Below are 22,379 nucleotides of genomic sequence, written 5' to 3'. Positions count from 1 at the left end.
CAATAAGAATGATTCTAATGTCCCTAGGGGTCCTAGGATCCCTAAGGACATATGTTGTTATGTAATGGGTTGAAGGGGGTCATAGGTCAACGTGTGACCCCATTTGAGCCATAAGAAAGGTTCTAAGATGTCCTTGGGGGTCCTAGGACCCTGAGCGACATATGTTGTCATGTAATTGGTCAAATGGGGTCATAGGTTGACCCATAAGAGTGAATCTAATATGTCTCTAAGGGTCCTCGCACCCCTAGGGACATATCATGTCATGTAATGGGTCAAAGTAGGTCATAGGTCAACCTATGACCCCCTTCGACCCATCAAAATGATTTTTAATATTTTTCTATGGGTCCTATGACTCCTAGGGACATATGTCATCATGTAATGGGTCGAAAGGGTTCATAGGTCAACCTATGAACCCCTTCGACCCATAAGAACAATTCTAATATCTCCCTAAGGGTCCTAGGACCCATAGGAACAAATATCATCATGTAATGAGTCGAAGGGGACCTATGACCCCCTTTGACCCATAAGAATAATTATAATATGTCCTTAGGGTTCCTAGGACCCCTAAGAACATATATCATCATGTAATGTGACAAAGGGCATCATAGGTTAACCTATGACTCCCTTCTACCCATAAGAATGATACTAATATGTTCATAGGGGTCCTAAGACCCCTATAGACATATGTCATGATGTAATGGGTTGAAGAGGGTCATAAGTCAAGCTATGATGCCCTTCGACAAATAAGAATGATTCTAATATGTCCCTAGGGGTCCTAGGACCTAGCGACAAAGATCATCATGTAATTGGTTGAAGGGGGTCATAGGTCACCCTATGACCCCCTTCAACCCATAAGAATGATTCTAATGTCCCTAGGGGTCCTAGAAGCCCTAGGCACATACATCGTAATGTAATAGGTCAAAGGGGGTCATCGGTCATCCCATGACCTCCTTTGACCCATAACAACAATTTTAATATGTCCCTAGGGGTGCTAGGAACCCTAGGGAAATATTTTATCATGTAAGGGGTCGAAGGGGGTCATAGGTCAAACTATGACATTGTTCGACCCATAAGAACGATTCTAATATCTCCTCAAGGGTGCCAAGGTGACCTATGACCCCTTTCGATCCATAAGAATGAATCTAATATGTCTCTAGGGGTGCTACGACCCTCAGAGACATATTTCATCATGTAATGGATCGAAAGGGGTCATAGGTCAACCTATGACCCCCTTGGACCCATAAGAATGATTCTAATATAACCCTAGGGGTCCTAGGACCCCTAGGGACATATTTTTTCATGTAATAGGTTGAAGGTGGTCATAGGTCAACCTATAAACCCATTTTACCCATAAGAATTATAATAATATGTCCCTAGGGGTTCTAGGTACCCTAGGAACATATGTCGTCATGTAATGGGTTGAAGGGGGTCATGGCTTCGACCAATCAGAATGATTATAAAATGTCCCAAGGGATTCTAAGACCCCTAAGGACATATGTCATCATGTAATGGGTCAAAGGGGTTCATAGGTTAACTTATGACCCCCTTCGTGCCATAAGAATGATTTTAATGTCTAGAGATCCTAAGACCCCTATAGACATATTTCATCATGTAATGGGTGAAAGGACCATAGGTCAACCTATGACCCCCTTCGACCCATAAGAATGATTCTAATATGTCCCTAGGGGCCTCAGGACCCCTAGGGACAAATTTTGTCATGTAATAGTTTGAAGTGGTTCATAGGTCACACTATGACCCCCTTAAACCCATAAGAATGATTGCAATATGTCCCTAGGGATCCTAGGACCTCTAGGTAAAAATGTCATCATATAATGGGTCAAAAGGGGTCATATATTATCCTATGACCCCCTTTGACCCATGAGAATGATTATAATATGTTCCTAAGGATCCAAGGATCCCTAGGGACATGTGTCTTCATGTAATGGGTTGAAGGTGATCATAGGTCAACCTATGACCCCTTTTGACCCATAAAAAATATTCTAATATGTCCATAGGGGTCCTAGGACCCCTAGGGACATATGTCATCATGTAATATGTTGAAGGGGGTCATACGTCAACCTATGACCCCCTTAACCCATAAGAACAATTCTAATATGTAATTAGAGGTCGTAAGACCCTTAGGGACAATTGTCATCGTGTAATGGGGGTCAAAGGGGGTCATAGATCACCCTATTACCCTTTTCAACCCATAAGAATGATTCTAAAATATCCGTAGGGGTCCTAGGCCCGATAGAGACATATGTCATCATGTAATGTGATGAAGGGGGTCATAGGTTAACCTATGTGCCCCTTTGACCCATAAAAAGAATTACAGTATGTTCCTAAGGGTCATAGGACCCCTAGGGACATATTTCATCATGTAATGGGTTGAAGGGTGTCATAGGTACACCTATGATCCCCATCAACCCATAAGAATGACTCTAATATGTCCCCAAGGGTCCTAGGACCCCTAGCGACAAAGGTTTTCATGTAATGGGTCGAAGGGAGTCATAGGTCACCCTATGACCCCCTTCGACCCATAAGAACGATTATAATATGTCCCTAGGGTGATCATGTAATGGGTTGAAGGGTCTCATAGGTAAACTTATGACCCCATTTGACTCATTGGAATGATTTTAATATGTCCCTATGGGTCCTAAGACCCCTAGGGACATATGTCATCATGTAATTTGTCAAATAGGATCAGAGCTTTAACGCATAAGAATGATTCTAATATGTCGCTAGGGGTCCTAGGACCCCTAGGGAAATATGTAATTGAAATGTCCCTTTCTCTGATTTTATATGATATTTCAAGCCTCAAATCAGATCTTTAAAATCAAACAACCATTATTTCAAAGATCCACCAATTTCTCAATAAACTCCAAATCGGGTATGCCAGAAATAGTGCCAAAAGCTTCACAGCTTCACCTATTATTAATAAATTTGAAAGTGGACATTTTTAAAAAAATTTGAGCAGCATAACATCCTATAAAATGATATTTTCAGATCTATATAACATGCACGCAATAGCTCCCAAATGAAGGACAAAAATAATGCTCATCGGGCTTTCGAAAATAGCACAAAATAGCCCAGAATCACCACAAAAACTTAATAATCTATCACAGAAGTATAATAATATCCAAATAAATATATTCAGCTCTATTTTAAAATTTAAAAATCTTATATACAGTAGCAACCCAAATTGATATGAAATACTCAACCGGAAACACCAAACTCTTACAAAAAAACACACCTGAAATCCACAAATCTACACTATTCAGCACAAAGGCAAACTCTGCATGAGCATGCACATGGAATGGCTTCAAAATCCCATCCTTAGCCTTCCTAAAAACCTTAAAACTCTCATTCTTGGGTCTCCTTCTCCACAGGTTTGGCAACCTCTGAAGAACAACAAAGAAATGAGCAAAAATCAAGTTCTGGAATGAGCCCAAAATGCCTCCAAACCCCTTAAAAGAGGGCATAACCCTAACTCACATCCAAGAGGGGTTAATAAAATATAATTATATAATATTTTTTTATTTATTATTCCATTGGTTTCCAAATATTAGCCCCTTTTGCCAAAACTTCAGCTTTTTGGAGCCTCCCTACCTTAGCAAAGTTTATTATTTTTAATTATTTGAAAAAGGGACATGACAAGTCCTCCCCTCCCAAATATTGCTTGTCCTCAAGAAATTAAAGTTTGAATTCTCAAGAATATGCTCTCTTTCCCAAGTTGCATCCTCTACTAGTAATCCTTTTCATTTGACCGAATGCTCTATGACGCTCTTGTTTCTCAATCTTTTCTCTCTTGTATGCAAAATCTCTTCTGGTATCAAAACTAATTTCCCTTCATCATCAAGAGGTGATAATTTTGTAGATACTATGGTTTTTTGGCCTAGAACCTTCTTTAGGCATGATACATGGAAAATATTATGTATTTTTCTGTTTGGTGGGAGCTCCAATTCATAAGCTACCTCTCCTACCTTCTTGATGATCTTATAAGGCCCATAGAACCTTGGCTTGAGTTTCTCTGCCCCACTCCTCTTCAAGGTGCTTTGCTTATATGGCTGAAACGTAACAAATACCAAATCTCCCACCTCAAAAGATCTTTCAATCCTTTTTCTATCAACATATAACTTTTTTTGGTTCTGTGCATGTTGTAGATTATCCTTGAGGGGCCTTATTATGTCTTGGCCTTGCTTAACGAAATCACTTGCTGTAGGTACTCTGCTATCGAAAAGTATTAGATCAACAAAGGAAAGGAAATCATAACCATAAAGAGCATGAAAAGGAAGCATACCAATAGACATGTGATGAGATGTATTGTAACAATACTCCCCTAGGTGTAACCATTTCACCCAAGCATGCTGTTGATTTGAAACATAGTTCCTCAAATATCCCTCTATCCATTTATTAACAATCTCTGTTTGTCCATCTGTTTGAGGGTGATAGCTAGTATTGGGAGTGAGTTCAGTTCCTGGGAAATGAAAGAGCTCCTTCCAAAAAAAGCTAAGGAATCTACTGTCTCGGTCACTAATAATGTTTCTAGGCAAGCCATGTAATCTAAAAATTTTCTTGAAGAACAATTCGGCCACTTGTGATGCCTTGAAATCAAATGTGATAGGAAATAAATGTGCATGCTTAGTTAGTCTATCTACCACCACATATATGCAATCCTTACCTTGAACCTCGGGCAACCCAGTGATGAAGTCCATGGAAATACTTTACCATTCTTGTTCAGGAATAGGAAGTGGCTGCAACAACCCTGCAAGAAAATTTTGCTCACTCTTGCTTTGTTGGCATACCATACATTCCTTAATGTGTTTAAGGACATCCTCCTTCATACCCTTCCATGAAAACTGCTCTCGAATTCACTTGTATGTCTTGAAGTACCCGTGATGACCAACCAAAGGTGTGTCATGAAAGGCCCTCGATATCCTCTCTTTAGTTTTTGATCCTGGCACTAAGAAGATCATGTTCTTGTAATAAATCAATTCATCAACAACCTTGTACCTGTTATCATCCACTAACTTATCCAAAATCTTGGTGGCAAAGGAATCTTTAGCATACTCTGAAATTATGGAGACTTTCCAATCAATAGAGATAGATGATAAGGAACACAAAGTGGGCTTTCTTGAGAGAGCATCAGCAACCACATTATTCTTTCCTTTCATGTATTCAATATCAAAATCATAAGCTTGCAATTTTCTTACCCATTTTTGTTGATGATCATTCAAATCCCTTTGGTTCAAGAAGAACCTAAGGCTATTATGGTCTATCTTTACAATGAATCTCTCACATACCAAATATTGTCTAAACTTATGAAGTGCATGCATGATTGCCAACATTTCCTTATCATAGATGGAGTAACCTTTCTCTGATTGATTTAATTTTCTACTCTAAAATGTTATTGGATGTCCCCTTTGAGTTAGGATAGCCCCTATACCTTCTCCAGAAGCATCACATTCAACAACAAAAGGTAAAGAGAAATTTGGAATTGCAAGCACAAGGCATGAACTCATTACCTCCTTAAGCTTATCAAATATTTTTTGTGCCTCTTCTGTGTAAACAAAAGCTCCTTTCTTTTTCAAATCAGTCAAGGGGGCAGCAAGCTAAGAAAATCCCTTGGAAAATCTCCTATAGTAGCTACACAACCCGAAGAAACCTCTCAACTGTGTAAGATTAGTGGGTGGAGGCCAATCCAAAATTGCCTGGATTTTTTGTTGATCAACCTGTACTCCTTTAGAACTTATAATATGTCCCAAATATAGGATCTTTGTCAAACCAAACTCACATTTAGATAGCTTAGCATAGAAGGATTGCTGCTCCAAGATTCCCAAAATAGTGTCTATGTGCTTTAGATGCTCTTCCCATGTTTTACTGTAAATCAAGATATCATCAAAAAATACCAAAACAAATTTTCGAAGATGCTGGCTGAATACCTTATTCATACAATATTGGAATCTTGTAGGTGCATTAGTGAGGCCAAATGGCATAACAAGAAATTCAAAGTGCTCATAGTGACATCTAAAAGCAGTCTTTTCTACATCTTCACTCCTCATTTGGATTTCATGGTACCTTGATCTTAAGTCAATTTTTGAGAAGTATACAGCACCATGTAACTCATCAATGAGTTCATCTATGCGTGGTATGGGATACCTATTTTTTATGGTCTTCTTGTTTAGAGCCCTATAGTCTATACACATTCTCATTGTACCATCCTTTTTCTTGACAAGTACCACAGATGATGCAAATGGACTAGAGCTAGGCCTTATGAATCCCATGTCCAGGAGTTCTTTAATAGTTTTTTCAATTTCTTCCTTATAACCTCTTGGATGGCTCTATGGGGTTGTTATAACTGGTTTGGCACCCTATTCTAACTCTATAACATGCTCAAAACCTCTATTTGGTGGTAATCCTGGAGGCAAGTCATTGAAAACTATACTATGCTTATCAAGAATATTTTGAATTTAAAAATGGAAATTACCTTGATTCTTTGGAGAGCTTGTTGGATGGATTATGACTCCTACTGCCCATGCTACTTGTCCTCTTCGAAAAGTCCTCTCCATCCTCTTTGTGGAGACTGCCTTAGGTGCTCCATTCGACAAGCCTCTCAATATGACTTCTTTCTCATTGGAATGAAATTTAAACTCCATAATTTGATGGTTCATGTAATAGCCTCCAATAGATTGCAACCATTGAACACCCAATACAAGATTTGTCTCCCCAATACCAACCACATAGAAGTCATCACATAACTCATAATCTCCTAAGGTCATCTTGAGTTGTTTCACCACCCGTGTGCAAGGAATAGTGAATCCATCAGCTATAGTAACATTGAATCCCTCAAAATCTTCTGCTTTAAGCCCTCTTTTTATGACAAATTCTTCATCAATAAAATTCTGAGTTGCCCCATTATCAAGAAGAACTATCAACCTTTTCCCTGCTAGTACCCCTCGAATTCGAAAGGGATGGTATCTTGGGACTCCTGATAATGCTACTAAAGTGTCATCCTTGCTGATTTTCTTTCTTTCTCTTCTTCTACCTCCTCCTTAGTGTCATGAAATTCTTCATGCTCATCTGAATCAGATTCTGAAGAAACTTCAATATAGTGCACTTAACCTTTCCCCAAACATTTGTGTCCTCGAACCCATGGTTCTCTACAAGTAAAACAAAACTTTTTCCTTCGTAATTCACTCCTAGTCTCTTCATCTACCTTCTTTTTTGCCACATTTATCACATCTTTTGATGGTAGTGTTGGGAAAGTGTTTTTTTGAAAATTTCTCTTATGTTGCCAAAGATTTGGAGGTTTTTGATTAGTGACTAATTTCATAGGCACGCAAGTTTCAAGTTGCAAGCTTCTTTTGATAGCTTCCTATAAAGTTGAGGGTGAGAAAGCCTTAACCAAACTCTTAACAGAATCTTCTAAACCACCAAGAAAAAGATAAACAATCCTCTTTTCACTCATATCAGGTACCATAACAACCACTTTTTGAAACTCTTCTATATACTGATTAACTGATTTGGTTTGCTTCAACTTTGACAATTCTTTAAGGTACTCTTCATCATCCTTGAGGTCAAATATATCTATCAGTCTTTGATTGAAATAAGAAAATGTAGTTACCTGATCATGACCTTGAGTAGTCATTCCATGATACCACCAATCATAGGCTGCATCTTCCAAGTGTAGACTTGCAAATTGAATAGCATCACTCTCCTTCATGGGGTTAAGTGTGAAGAAAGTCTGTAATTTTTGTAGCCATGCTCTTGCTGAAATTTTATTTGTTCCCTCAAAAGTAGGTGTTGTAAACTTGCTTATTTTATTTTTAAGCTCTCTTCCTCTTATGTCATGCTCCCTCCTATTTTCTTTCTTGGGCATCAAAGTGTTCATCATATCCACATATTCTCTAAAAAGAACCGAACTACGAAAGTCATCATCTAAGCCATTGTAAGTAGCTTCTAATGCAATCAAGTTACCTATAACCTCTTCCATGGGATTAATGGCTAGATTTGGTACTGGTGGCTCATCTTTAGGCAAAAAAATAGTTTTGGTTGATTTAGATGGTGTGGATTTTAGATTTCTTGGCTCGTCTGAAGTGCTCCCTTTCTCATTAATAGATGCAACTCCTTGTAGTTTTTCTGTCAATATTCGCAAAGCCTCTCTAGTTTCTGCCAAACTATCCACTATTTACTTTTGAGTATTTTGGATGTCTTGGAAAAATTTCTTTGCCATCTCATCTGGATCAGCCATATTTTTCCCTTCCTTGAATTTTGTACTTTTACTTTCAACTGGAGGTTTGATCAAAATTTCTTTATTCTTTTCTCGCTGCAAATATCTTTTTTCTCTTTTACTTAGTTGCATGCGACCATAAATTTTGACATGCAGCAGATTAGAAGCAACATGCAACCACCAAATTCAACAAAAACTAACATGAAAATGATTAGAAGTAGCATGCAACCATAAATTTTGACATGCAAGATCTGGGTAGTTGTCAAAACTGACATGCAAACTTCTACAAACCCTCAGGCTGGCAAGATCATTCCTCTGATACCACTGAAATGTTTCTTTCTCTGATTTTATATGATATTTCAAGCCTATAATTAGATCTTTAAAATCAAACAACCATTTTTTCAAAGATCCACCAATTTCTCAATAAACCCCAAATCGGGTATGCCAGAAATAGTGACAAAAGCTTCACAGCTTCACCTATTATTAGCCTATAAAATGATATTTCTAGATCTATATAACATGTACACAATAGCTCCCAAATGAAGGACAAAAACAATGCTCATTGGGCTCCCAAAAATAGCACAAAATAGCTCAGAATCACCACAAAAATTTAATAAACTATTACAGAAGTATAATCATATTCAAATACATATATTCAGCTCTATTTTAACATTTAAAAGTCTGATATATATAGAAGCAACCCAAACTGATATGAAATACTCAACTAGAAACACCAAACTCTTACAAAAAAATACACCAAAAAATTCACAGATCTGCACTGTTCAGCACAAACGCAAACTCTGCATGAGCATGCACATGGAATGGATTCAAACTCCTACCTTTAGCCTTCTTGAAAACAAACAAACTCCCGTTCTTGGGTCTCCTTCTCCACATGTTTGGTAGCCTCTGAAGAACAACAAAGAAAATGAGCAAAAAGCAAGTTCTAGAATGAGCCCAAAATGCCTTCAAACCCCTTAAAAGAGGGCATAACCCTAACTCACATCCAAGAGGGATTAATAAAATATAATTTAATAACAATTTTTTATTTATTAGTCCATTGGTTTCTGAACATTAACCCCTTTTTCCGAAACTTCACCTTTTTGGAGCCTACCTGCCTTAGCAAAGTTTATTATTTTTAATTATTTGAAAAGGGGACATGACAGTCATCATGTAATAGGTCAAAGGGGATCATAGGTCAACCTATGACCCCCTTTGACCCATAAGAACAATTCTAATATCCTTAGAGGTCCTAGGAGCCCTAGGGACAAATGCCCTCATGTAATGGGTCGAAGGGGGTCTTACGTTAACGTATGACCCCCTTTGACCCATAAAACTATGCTAATATTTCTCAAGCAGTCCTAAGACCCCTAGGGACATATGTCATTATGTAATGGGTTGTAGGGGGTCATAGGTCACCCTATTATCCCCTTTGACCCATAAGAATGATTCTAGTATGTCGCTAGGGGCCCTAGAACCCCTAGGGACATATGTTTTCATGTAATGGGTTACAGGGGGTAAACCCATATCCCGCATCTGCCAAGAAGTTTCCAAGTGAAATGGGTGAGGTATATCTTGAGCCGAGTACATAATGGTCAGTTGTGGTTGGAACAACCAGTTTTGATAACCAAGAAGATGATTCACAAAATCACTGGTCTCCTAATGCTCGGCAAAGCCAAAACCACCAAAACCCTAGGATGGGATGAGTTATAGAAGAAAACCCAAGCCGAATGGGATGGCAGAGGTTTAAAACTCAACAATGTTTCAGATATAGAACTGAAATTTGGTATTTATGTTATTGCATACAAACTGTATAGTTCCAGCAGGCTGAATAGTGTACCTTGCGAGGCTGTAGATTTGGCATATAAAATTGTAAAGAAAAATATGGAGTTTGACCTAGCTGATGTATTATTAAAACAATTCAATAAAAACATGGAAAGCATCAGGACTGCAAAGACAAACCCTTGTAAATTTGGTTCTTTGCTAGTTTGTTTATTCTTCTATGTACAGAAATTCTTTCCATCCAAAGGTACAGTTGTATGGAGGAAAGATACTCCAATTTTGTATCAAATAAATGAATTCATAGTAGATATGGGTATGAATTTTGACAAAGTAATGGACAATTATTTTGAAAATTTCAAGGAAAGGATGAACAACAGATTCAGAATACCTCCAAAACTTGTTGAAGAGTATAAGGATGATGTCTGTTTTATGGTTGACTGTGACAAGGTATACATACAGGCAGTTAGACCCCGAGTTGCATGGGTGAAACCTCTTCCATATGAGGTAAAAATTGATGAAACCAGGGACATCATTGAAGCACTGGTAAATGAGCCAGTAGACCCAAGACAATGAATTTTTGGTACTTATGATGAAGCAAAGGCCAGAATTGAACTAGAAATCAAAATTCCACAGGCCATCAGCAAAGGTAAAAGGAAAATGGCCAAACTAAAAACTGAAATGAGTTCTCTTATGGTCACCGAGGGAAAAGGTGAAGATAAAGAAAGTGAAGAAGAAAAAGAAGGAGAAAAAGACTCAGAAAAAGAGCAACTGGCAAAGAAGAAAGGCAAGGTAATCATTACCAAGCCCAAGAAGCAGCCTACTGCAGTATTCACTCAAAGAACAAGAAAAGGTATTCAGGAACCTGTATTGGTCAAACCTGCACCTACATTCGAGCAAAGGCTCAAAACATTAGAAGGAGCTGGCATTGCAAATTTCAAGGCATTGAGATTTGAGACAAGGACTGATGCAGAGAAAATGCAAATTGAGGAACTGGTACTTAACAAAATGGGAAAATAGAAATACTCCCCGGACCAGATTGCTCCTCATATCTCTAAAGAACTACTGGAGAGAGTACAGCCAAGATGGGAATTAGCCACCAAGATGGTAAAAGATATATATGAGCAATCCCTGAAGAATCTTTGGCCTAGTCTCACTGGAGCAGATGTAAAATATGAATTGAAAACCTATGAAGGTAAAATGATGATCAGATTCCACACTTGTTTATTTTTTATCAAAGATATAGAGCATGTTGTAAATGATGCTACAAACATGTGAAAAAACATCTATCATCTACATAAGCCCAGTGTAGACCCAGTAGAAATAATGGATGATGACAGCAGCAGCAGCAGTGATGAATCAGATAGCACTCCATCCATCACAGTTACACCAGGAGAGTTGCATGCAATGATGGAAGAAAAGGAGGAAGAAGACAAAGAGGAAGAAGCTGAAGAGGAAGATAAGGAGGATGATACGGTAAAAATTGCAGCACCAGTTATTACATCCCTTCCTCACTCCCCAGAAAAACTTATGACATCATCAAGGTTGGAGTCAGCTTCAGCAGGTTCATCTACACCAGTTTTACCATCTACACCTGCCATATCTCAGCTCCAGATACCATCAGTGGAAGTGACTACCACTTCATCTACCGAGCTGCATCCCTCTTCGTCTACCAAGCCGCACCCCTTTTCATCTACCGAGTTAGCCTCCTCGACTCCATCATCATCAGTTGGCATTGCTGTAAGTTCTCAAATTTTGACAACTCAAATTTGTTCTACAATTTTGTTGCCATCTACTTCAGGCATAGTGAGCTCAGATACTATATTACCGAGTGTATCACCATTTTTGGCCAGCACTCAAATTTTTGACCCTGTACATACTTCTATTGGCACTCAAACCTCAAACATCCCAGTTTTTACTGCTAGTCCTTCTATCTCTACCATTTTGTCTATTCCAAAGGTCAAACCAGTCATCCCAGAAGTCAAACAAAAGCAACCATTAAGACTTATGATCACTGGAAAGGAAATTCCTGAAGATATTGACTTGGACACAGAGATAGTAATTCCAAAGATTGACTTTGATAATGCTACCATTGAAGAAATGAGGTATGCTAGTCAACTTATTGAGAAAAAGGCTACTTAGATGCAGTTAAGATCAGAAAGGGATAAGGAATATAGGATAATTGAGGAAGCCCGGAACATAATTACTGAGACTATAGGTGTTGATGTTGATACTTCTCAACACATTTTGATTCAACTAGAAGAGGCAGTTAATAAATTCAATGAAGATGCCTTCGGACAAGAAAAGCTAATTGAGCGTGTAGAAAAAGAAATTTGATAATAAGGTATTAGGGCACATTGCCTAGAACATTGCAATAAATCAGGTTGCATTAACCTTAGTTTTGGCAGATATGGAAAATTCTTTTAATAATGTAACATCTCTTTTTGCTAAACTTTGTGATGTTACTGAATACACTAAAGGAATAAGAGAAAAACTAAATAAAATTGATGAAGATCTGAAGGTAAGTGCACAGAACTTGAAGCTTGACCCCAGTTCAAGCTCATCTCATCACCTCAGAATCAAATTTTTGTCAGAGAAGGAGGCAGAGCTGTTGAGGGAAGAGGCAAGGATCCGATCTACATTGATAGATATCCAAAACATGATCCTTCCCATCATGGATTCAACGCAGAAGCATATTGCACATTCAAAGACAATAATCCATGATAATAACTTCTCCATTGCAGATCATGTGATTGAACTTTCGGCTGAAATTTAAATAGCTCTTTCTACCTGCAAAATTTTGCAAGAGAATTGGGATAAGACTCTCCAGCTTATTCTCTAGGTACATTCAGAGTTCATCTCTCATTTTGGTGTTTCCATATAAGTATATATATTCTTTATTCTTTGGCATTATTGTCAAAAAGGGGGAGATTATTGTTGGATATGTATACTATGGGTGAATAAGTGTTTTCAAAAAATTTTTACAAAGGAAGAGATATGCAGCTCATGTAAATAATGTATGTACATTCTATGGGGGAGTTGTATATAACAAAGCTATTCTATGGGGGAGTTGTATATAACGAAGCTATGTATATTCAGAATCAGTCATCAGCATGTCAGATAAATTTTGTCTCATAAGTGTTTTTGTCACTAATGCCAAAGGGGGAGATTGTTGGCATTATGATACATTTTTGTCATTAGTTACAACACTTATTGGATTCTGAATGCTTACCGAGCTCACACCGGAAACCAAGCTTTACCTAGTTCTCAGTGTTTACCGAGTAATCAAGGAGAACAAAGAAGTCAGTGTTTATCGAGTAATCAAGGTGAACAAAGAAGTCAGTGTTTACCGAGTGATCAAGGTGAACAAAGCAATCAGTGTTTACCGAGTGATCAAGGTGAACAAAGCAATCAGTGTTTACCGAGTGTTCAAGATAAAGAAAGGAATCAGTTTTGACCGAGTAAAGATGTACTAAGATGTAACCGAGAACTTCATGATAACCGAGCTCCTGAGGTTATCAAGGAAATTAATTTTTACCGAGCTCAGACGGATATCAAGGAAACTAACTATCACCGAGTCACAAGGTTCTATCAAGTATTTCCTTTGATCACCGAGCAACAGTTCAGATAAAAGTATTCACCGAGTGACATCTCTTCTACTGAGTCTCCAGTGGTTACCGATTTCAGAACTATTCAAAGTGTTTAGTATGAACCGTGCCTTCACTTCTACCGAGTGCATTACGATGCCGAGTAACGTAGTGGACACCGAGTATCAGAAGGACACCGAGTCAGTTTAGTGAACCCGAGTTTTTACCTTGGGCCGACTTTGTATAGAGATTTGCACTTGTTGTTTTAGCCGACCTTGCATGTATTGTTTAGCCGACCTTGCATGTATTATTTATATGGATAGTATATATATGCAATGTATTGTATCATTCAAAAAATAGTTATGGCAATGGTAATGAGTGAAAATGTGAAAGTGTGAATGTGTGAAAATGCGAAAGAAATACATGCGTGCGAAAGTATGTGGGCTGAATTGTGAAGATATTCAGCAGGTCTAGTTTTGAAGCAGAAAAGTTTTATCTATCACATCAAGGTGAATCAGAGCATAGCGGATCTTATAAGCAATCAGTTGTAATCAGATCCATTGTTTCATTCTAACAGGTGAATCAGTTTTTGCAAATCCTTTAACAAGGTAGACTTAATAGTCTTTTGTAAATCTCCTAACAGAGTGCATACTTTATTGTATGTTTGGAAATCCTCTAACAAGGTGGATCTAGCAATCCTTTGTGCTCCTTATAGGGCAGATCACCAAAAGTGGTCATTGTAAGCCTTAACCGGCCAACTTCATACTGCAGTAACGAAGCTTGTGGGTTTCATCCCCACCCCAGTTTTACTTTCTATTTGGAAGGTTTCTGGGTCACCAAATCTGTGTGTTCAAGTGTTGCAAATGATTTTGTTTCATGCTTACAGTAGGTTACTTGGATGAATGATGAATATATCAGTATACAGTTTTATTGTTTGAAATTTTAGAAGTTACTGATTCACCCCTTCCCTCTCAGTAACTTGTCATATCTTGAATTTGGAAATATTCAAGATATGACAAGTTACTGAGAGGGGAGGGGTGAATCAGTAACTTCTAAAATTTCAAACAATAAAACTGTATACTGATATATTCATCATTCATCCAAGTAACCTATTGTAAGCATGAAACAAAATCATTTGCAACACTTGAACACACAGATTTGGTGACCCAGAAACCTTCCAAATAGAAAGTAAAACTGGGGTGGGGATGAAACCCACAAGCTTCATTACTGCAGTATGAAGTTGGCCGGTTAAGGCTTACAATGACCACTTCTGGTGATCTGCCCTGTTAGGAGCACAAAGGATTGCTAGATCCACCTTGTTAGAGGATTTCCAAACATACAATAAAGTATGCACTCTGTTAGGAGATTTACAAAAGACTGTTAAGTCTACCTTGTTAAAGAATTTGCAAAAACTGATTCACCTGTTAGAATGAAACAATGGATCTGATTACAACTAATTGCTGATAAGATCCGCTATGCTCTGATTCACCTTGATGTGATAGATAAAACTTTTCTGCTTCAAAACTAGACCTGCTGAATATCTTCACAATTCAGCCCACATACTTTCACACGCATGTATTTCTTTCGCACTTTCACACATTCACACTTTCACATTTCACTCATTACCATTGCCATAACTGTTTTTTGAATGATACAATACATTGCATATATATACTATCCATATAAATAATACATGCAAGGTCGGCTAAACAATACATGCAAGGTCGGCTAAAACAACAAGTGCAAATCTCTATACAAAGTCGGCCCAAGGTAAAAACTCGGGTTCACTGAACTGACTCGGTGTCCTTCTAATACTCGGTGTCCACTGCGTTACTCGGCATCGTAATGCACTCGGTAGAAGTGAAGGCACGGTTCATACTAAACACTTCGAATAGTTCTGAACTCGGTAACCACTGGAGACTCAGTAGAAGAGATGTCACTCGGTGAATACTTTTATCTGAACTGTTGCTCGATGATCAAAGGAAATACTTGATAGAACCTTGTGACTCGGTGATAGTTTCCTTGATATCCGTCTGAGCTCGGTAAAAATTAATTTCCTTGATAACCTCAGGAGCTCAGTTATCATGAAGTTCTCGATTACATCTTAGTACATCTTTACTCGGTCAAAACTGATTCCTTTCTTTATCTTGAACACTCGGTAAACACTGATTGCTTTGTTCACCTTGATCACTCGGTAAACACTGATTGCTTTGTTCACCTTGATCACTCGGTAAACACTGACTTCTTTGTTCACCTTGATTACTCGATAAACACTGACTTCTTTTTTCACCTTGATTACTCGGTAAACATTGACTTCTTTGTTCACCTTGATTACTCGATAAACACTGAGAACTAGGTAAAGCTTGGTTTTCGGTGTGAGCTCGGTAAGCATTCAGAATCCAATAAGTGTTGTAACTAATGACAAAAATGTATCATAATGCCAACAATCTCCCCCTTTGGCATTAGTGACAAAAACACTTATGAGACAAAATTTATCTGACATGCTGATGACTGATTCTGAATATACATAGCTTCGTTATATACAACTCCCCCATAGAATGTACATACATTATTTACATGAGCTGTATATCTCTTCCTTTGTAAAAATTTTTTGAAAACACTTATTCACCCATAGTATACATATCCAACAATAATCTCCCCCTTTTTGACAATAATGCCAAAGAATAAAGAATATATATACTTATATGGAAACACCAAAATGAGAGATGAACTCTGAATGTACCTGGAGAATGAGCTGGAGAGTCTTATCCCAATTCTCTTGCAAAATTTTGCAGGTAGAAAGAGCTATTTGAATTTTAGCCAAAAGTTCAATCACATGATCTGCAATGGAGAAGTTATTATCATGGATTAATGTCTTTGAATGTGCAATATGCTTCTGCATTGAATCCATGATGGGAAGGATCATGTTTTGGATATCTATCAATGTAGATCGGATCCTTGCCTCTTCCCTCAACAGCTCTGCCTGCTTCTCTGACAAAAATTTGATTCTGAGGTGATGAGATGAGCTTGAACTAGGGTCAAGCTTCAAGTTCTGTGCGCTTACCTTCAGATCTTCATCAATTTTATTTAGTTTTTCTCTTATTCCTTTAGTGTATTCGGTAACATCACAAATTTTAGCAAAAAGAGATGTTACATTGTTAAAAGAATTTTTCATATCTGCCAAAATTGAGGTTAATGCAACCTGATTTATTGCAATGTTCTGGGCAATGTGCCCTAATACCTTATTATCAAATTTCTTTTCTGCACGCTCAATTAGCTTTTCTTGTCCGAAGGCATCTTCATTGAATTTATTAACCGCCTCTTCTAGTTGAATCAAAATGTGTTGAGAAGTATCAACATCAACACCTATAGCCTCAGTAATTATGTTTCAGGCTTCCTCAATTATCCTATATTCCTTATCCCTTTCTGATCTTAACTGCATATGAGTAGCCTTTTTCTCAATAAGTTGACTAGCATACCTCATTTCTTCAATGGTAGCATTATCAAAGTCAATCTTTGGAATTACTATCTCTGTGTCCAAGTCAATATCTTCAGGAATTTCCTTTCCAGTGATCATAAGTCTTAATGGTTGCTTTTGTTTGACTTCTGGGATGACTGGTTTGACCTTTGGAATAGACACAATAGTAGAGATAGAAGGACTAGCAGTAAAAACTGGGATGTTTGAGGTTTGAGTGCCAATAGAAGTATGTACAGGATCAAAAATTTGAGTGCTGGCCAAAAATGGTGATACACTCGGTAATATAGTATCTGAGCACACTGTGCCTGAAGTAGATGGCAACAAAATTGTAGAACAAATTTGAGTTGTCAAAATTTGAGAACTTACAGCAATGCTAACTGATGATGATGGAGTCGAGGAGGCTAACTCGGTAGATGAAAAGGGGTGCAGCTCGGTAGACGAAGAGGGATGCAGCTCGGTAGATGAAGTGGTAGTCACTTCCACTGATGATACCTAGAGCTGAGATATGACAGGTGTAGATGGTAAAACTAGTGTAGATGAACCTGCTGAAGCTGACTCCAACCTTGATGATGTCATAGGTTTGTCTGGGGAGTGAGGAAGGGATGCAATAACTGTTGCTGCAATTTTTACCGTATCATCCTCCTTATCTTCCTCTTCAGCTTCTTCCTCTTTGTCTTCTTCCTCCTTTTCTTCCATCATTGCATGCAACTCTCCTAGTGTAACTGTGATGGATGGAGTGCTATCTTATTCATCACTGCTGCTGCTGCTATCATCATCCTTTATTTCTACTGGGTCTACACTTGGCTTATGTAGATGATAGATGTTTTTCCACATGTTTGTAGCATCATTTACAACATGCTCTATATCTTTGATCAAAACTAAACAAGTGTGGAATCTGATCATCATTTTACCTTCATAGGTTTTCAATTCAGATTTTACCTTTGCTCCAATGAGACTAGGCCGAAGATTCTTCAGGGATTGCTCATATATATCTTTTACCGTCTTGGTGGCTAACTCCCATCTTGGCTGTACTCTCTCCAGTAGGTCTTTAGGGATATGAGGAGCAATCTGGTCCGGGGAGTATTTCCATTTTCCCATTTTGTTAAGTACCAGTTCCTCAATTTGTATTTTCTCTGCATCAGTCCTTGTCTCAAATCTCAATGCCTTGAAATTTGCAATGCCAGCTCCTTGTTCCAATGTTTTGAGCCTTTGCTCAAATGTAGGTGCAGGTTTGACCAATATAGGTTCCTGAATACCTTTTCTTGTTCTTCGAGTGAATACTGCAGTAGGCTGCTTCTTGGGCTTGGTAATGATTACCTTGCCTTTCTTCTTTGCCAGTTGCTCTTTTTCTGATTCTTTTTCTCCTTCTTTTTCTTCTTCACTTTCTTTATCTTCACCTTTTCCCTTAGTAACCATAAGAGAACTCATTTCAGTTTTTAGTTTGGCCATTTTCCTTTTACCTTTGCTGATGGCCTATGAAATTTTGATTTCTAGTTCAATTCTAGCCTTTGCTTCATCATAAGTACCAAAAATTCATTGTCTTGGGTCTACTGGCTCATTTACCAGTGCTTCAATGATATCCCTGGTTTCATCAATATTTACCTCATATGGAAGAGGTTTCACCCATGCAACTCGGGGTCTAACTGCCTGTATGTATACCTTGTCACAGTCAACCATGAAACAGTCATCATCCTTATACTCTTCAACAAGTTTTGGAGGTATTCTGAATCTGTTGTTCATCCTTTCCTTGAAATCTTCAAAATAATTGTCCATTACTTTGTCAAAATTCATACCCATATCTACTATGAATTCATTTATTTGATACAAAATTGGAGTATCTTTCCTCCATACAACTGTACCTTTGGATGGAAAGAATTTCTGTACATAGAAGAATAAATAAACTAGCAAAGAACCAAATTTACAAGGGTTTGTCTTTGCAGTCCTTATGCTTTCCATGTTTTTATTGAATTGTTTTAATAATACATCTGCTAGGTCAAACTCCATATTTTTCTTTACAATTTTATATGCCAAATCTACAGCCTCGCAAGGTACACTATTCAGCCTGCTGGAACTATACAGTTTGTATGCAATAACATAAATACCAAATTTTAGTTCTATATCTGAAACATTATTGAGTTTTAAACCTCTGCCATCCCATTCGGCTTGGGTTTTCTTCTGTAACTCATCCCGTCCTAGGGTTTTGGTGGTTTTGGCTTTGCTGAGCATTGGGAGACCCATGATTTTGTGAATCATCTTCTTGGTTATCAAAACTGGTTGTTCCAACCACAACTGACCATTATGTACTCGGCTCAAGATATACCTCACCCATTTCACTTGGAAACTTCTTGGCAGATGCGGGATATGGGTTAAGCCTTTGGTTTCCAAATGTTTGAACTCAGGTTTTAGGGTTCCATCCATGCATAACTCAGCTAGGGTGCTATCCATATCTAGTGTCCCTATTTCTTGCACAGTACACTTGAAATGAGTATGAATATCATTGATTAGAAGTACCTTTGGAGGAATCTGTGATTGAGCTCCATGCGGGTCGAGTGATTCAGCGATGGCATGAACAAGCTTGAATGTCGATGCCTTCCATTCCATTTCCTTCACAAGCATTTCGGATCCTTTCTTCGCCTTGCTGCTGCTGGTGCTTGCGGAAGCCATTGCTGCTCGGTGAGTAAGAAGATTTCGTGAGAATACTTCGCTGGAAAATTTCTTCAACTCACTTGAATTCGCTTGAAAGCCCTCTTTTGTAAATCTCAAATTCGCGGTGAAAAAATGAGGTTGAAATCTGCCCTTTTGATGAAAAATTCGTCATTAATGTTCAGCACGGAGGTAGCTGCGATTGACAGGCTATCATCCACTAGCTCGGCTTAAACTTCGCAACTCAGTAACCAAAAGAAAATAGGTTAATCCGCCCTTAACTCGGTAAGAGAAGAATCAACCATGTTCGGTAAGTGCAACTTGGTGAAAGAAGCCTTATTGCACCCGACTGAGCTTGGTAAGGTCATGTACCGACCATGATCCTGATGTATCTGAAATACTGATTTGATCATATTTTCATTCTAGGACGACTTAGGATATTGCTTGTGGATACAATCCTGGTCTTATCCTGATGAGTCTTAATTGGAAATGGGAGAGTCACTCACCTCTTGAGTGATCATTCCATTACTTGAATTATCTGGCTCGGTAGACTTTGAAATCCATTGCTGCTTCATTTGTTTCCGAATATTGTCTACTTTGATTTTCTTCTCATCCTCGACTTTCTTTATGTTCATGCAGTTTTTAGATATATGACCAAGTTTTGTACATGTATAACATCTTACAGTGGTATCCCTTTTTCTTAGGTGATGTCTTGCACAGTTTATGCCAGTATGACCATATTCTCCACAATAATGACATCTGCACCAAGTGTTGTAGTCCCAACCAAATATTGCTTTGACAAGTTGTTCAGCTGGATTAAAAGATTTGAATTTGCATTGTGATGCCTTATGACCTTGCTTTTGGCATTTGTGACATTTACCTTCAAATTTCGGTTTCCTTTTGCATTCATTGGCTTTGTGTCCATGTTGATTGCAATTGTAGCATTTTCCATTAAATTTGCCTTTTCCATTGCTCCAACATCTGTTAGATGTATGACCTAACTTACCACAATGGCTGCAAGTAGGTTTTTGATTCTTTTGAGTACCCTGTTTGGAGGATTCACCTTCTTCCTTGTATCTAAGGCCTGCTTTACCATTTTGTTTATGAAAGTTTTTTTCATTTTGCAGATTCAATTGATCCATGTCTTTTTGAGATTTTATCATTCTCTCATTGACTTGTTTTTCAGAGATTAGATCACTTTGTAAGCTTGCATTGATTTGTCTTTCAGTAATTAAGTCATTTCTCAAAATCTCATTCTCAGATCTTAGATTCATAATTTCTTCATTTGCATTAGATAACTGAGTTACAAGATTTTCAAGCTGAGAGGATTGATTATTCCTTACCTCTAAGTCTTCAACTGCCTTGTTCCTTTGCTCTAAGATTTTGCATAGCCTGATGGACTGGATTCCTTGTTCCCTTTTAAGCTTTCTTACTTCTTCCTGCAGAGATCCATTCTTTTCTAAGAGTTCTTTGATTGCTTTTTCAGCTTCATCTGAACTATTTGATGGTGAGAGATCTTCAATCTTTTCTTCAACATACTGATGGTCATTCATTTGCTTTGCAAGTTCTTTTCTTCTTTTCAAGGATTATAAAATATGCTCTTTTGCTTCATTGAGTTGAGCCATGGCCATTTTCAGATCTAGCTTTTCATTCTCAATAGTTTTGTCAAGTTTGAATATCTCCATTGTCCTTGATCTTTGCTCAAGCTGTGAAGCTTTTATCTTGAGAACCTTATAGCTCTGATACCAATTGTTGGAAATATTCAAGATATGACAAGTTACTGAGAGGGGAGGGGTGAATCAGTAACTTCTAAAATTTCAAACAATAAAACTGTATACTGATATATTCATCATTCATCCAAGTAACCTATTGTAAGCATGAAACAAAATCATTTGCAACACTTGAACACACAGATTTGGTGACCCAGAAACCTTCCAAATAGAAAGTAAAAATGGGGTGGGGATGAAACCCACAAGCTTCGTTACTGCAGTATGAAGTTGGTCGATTAAGGCTTATAATGACCACTTCTGGTGATCTGCCTTGTTAGGAGCACAAAGGATTGCTAGATCCACCTTGTTAGAGGATTTCCAAACATACAATAAAGTATGCACTCTGTTAGGAGATTTACAAAAGACTGTTAAGTCTAACTTGTTAAAGGATTTGCAAAAACTGATTCACCTGTTAGAATGAAACAGTGGATATGATTACAACTGATTGCTGATAAGATCCGCTATGCTCTAATTCACCTTGATGTGATAGATAAAACTTTTTTGCTTCAAAACTAGACCTGCTAAATATCTTCACAATTCAGCCCACATACTTTCGCACTCATGTATTTCTTTCGCACTTTCACACATTCACACTTTCACATTTTCACTCAGTACCATTGCCATAACTGTTTTTTGAATGATACAATACATTGCATATATATACTATCCATATAAATAATACATGCAAGGTCGGCTAAACAATACATGCAAGGTCGGCTAAAACAACACAAGTGCAAATCTCTATACAAAGTCGGCCCAAGGTAAAAACTCGAGTTCACTGAACTGACTCGGTGTCCTTCTGATACTCGGTGTCCACTGCGTTACTCGGCATCGTCATGCACTCGGTAGAAGTGAAGGCATGGTTCATACTAAACACTTCGAATAGTTCTGAACTC

Source organism: Cupressus sempervirens, chromosome 4 (assembly GCF_028749045.1).
Source record: "Cupressus sempervirens isolate cs-2001-9-10 chromosome 4, ASM2874904v1, whole genome shotgun sequence".
NCBI lineage: Eukaryota > Viridiplantae > Streptophyta > Pinopsida > Cupressales > Cupressaceae > Cupressus > Cupressus sempervirens.
The sequence above is the reverse complement of the archived record's forward strand: the minus strand, read 5'-3'. Positions refer to the sequence as shown.